The sequence below is a fragment of the Rhinopithecus bieti genome, unplaced genomic scaffold (genome assembly GCF_001698545.2).
Source record: "Rhinopithecus bieti isolate Rb0 unplaced genomic scaffold, ASM169854v2 scaffold_9615, whole genome shotgun sequence".
NCBI lineage: Eukaryota > Metazoa > Chordata > Mammalia > Primates > Cercopithecidae > Rhinopithecus > Rhinopithecus bieti.
In genome coordinates this window covers 747,165-748,682 of record NW_016806325.1, presented here as the reverse complement: position 1 = coordinate 748,682, position 1,518 = coordinate 747,165, and positions in this window count along the sequence as shown.

Below are 1,518 nucleotides of genomic sequence, written 5' to 3'. Positions count from 1 at the left end.
TTTTTTTTTTTTTTTTTTTTTTTTTTTTTTGAGGTGGAATCTCACTCTGTTGCTTAGTCTGTTGCAGTGGTGTGATCTCGGCTCACTGCAATGTCTGTCTCCCAGGCTCAAGCGATTCTCATGCCTCAGCCCCCTGAGTAGCTGGGACTACAGGTGCCTGCCACCACACTCGGCTAACTTTTGTATTTTTTTGTTTGTTTGTTTTGTTTTAGTAGAGACAGGGTTTCATCATGTTGGTCAGGCTGGTCTCGAACTTCTGACCTCAAGTGATCCACCTGCCTTGGCCTCCCAAAGTGCTGGGATTACAGGCGTGAGCCACTGCCCTGAGCCCATTTATACTCTTTTCTAACATGATTCCTTCCCTTTGTAATACAAAAGTAAACTCCAACTGCTTACTGTGTCTGGATAGGCAGATTCTGAATTTGTAGGTAATTCACAGTAATTGTTCTTATTGAGCGAATTCTTACCCAGTGTTACAAACTACGCTAAACTCTTCACACACAGTAATTGTGTGTGGTAAATGTTATTATCCCATCTCACACAAGAAGCTGAGGCCTGGAGAAATTAACTGACTTTCAAACAGTAACATATCTAAGAAATCGTAAAGCCAGCCCTTGAACTTGGTCTGCTGAGCTCAAAACTTCATATATTCCTTCTAGGTTATTCTGCTTAGCTGTTCTACTGAAAGGTAGTTCTTGCGCCTCACCATAGCCATTTACCGTGGGCTTCATCGTCCCAGATCCACAGAGAAGAAAATCAAGACCAAGAAAAGTGAGGTGTCTTGTCACAAGCGCACTGATTATAGCTGAGTCAGTTTTCAAGAAAGAGGTCTTTGTCATTTTAAAACCGCCACTACACTGAGCTACCTGCCTGGGAGGTTTCATGGTCTGTGGATTAAGTAAAATCACCATCACAGCATGTTCATAAAATGAGTAGGATTCTCCCAGTGCATTGCATATTTCTAAGAACACACTTTTATCAATGACCTGGATGCTTTTAAGCCTCTAGGGCATAACACTAGATGCTCAATAAACATGTGCTGACTCAATAGAACGGACCTATTAAAACGTTAGTTCTCCTTTGATAGGTTTGGCAAAACAGAGCATTCTGGAGTGAGAAGGGATTTTAAAGGTAACTTTTCTCCATTATTTTATCCCAGTGAAGACACTAAGGGCCAAAACTTACTCAAGGTCACAGAATTTCTGAGTCTGAAATGGGGAACTAGACTGCAGGTCTTTAGATTCTCAGGGGAATGCTTTTTCCACCACAGGATACTTCCTCCCTGGGTACGATTTAAATGGAAAGCACAGACTAGTTTACGAGAATATCACTGGCCTGATTAGACAGTCAAGTTTCAATTCTTGCAAAAATATTTTTCTGTGAGAGCATTTGCCTACTGAACAGATCCTAGGTGTATGGAATTAAATGCATTTTAGGATTGCCTAATTTAGAGAGTAAGTGCTTGATGGAAAAATAATGAAATTTTAGCAGACAAGGAGATAGTGTGATGGCGGTGGT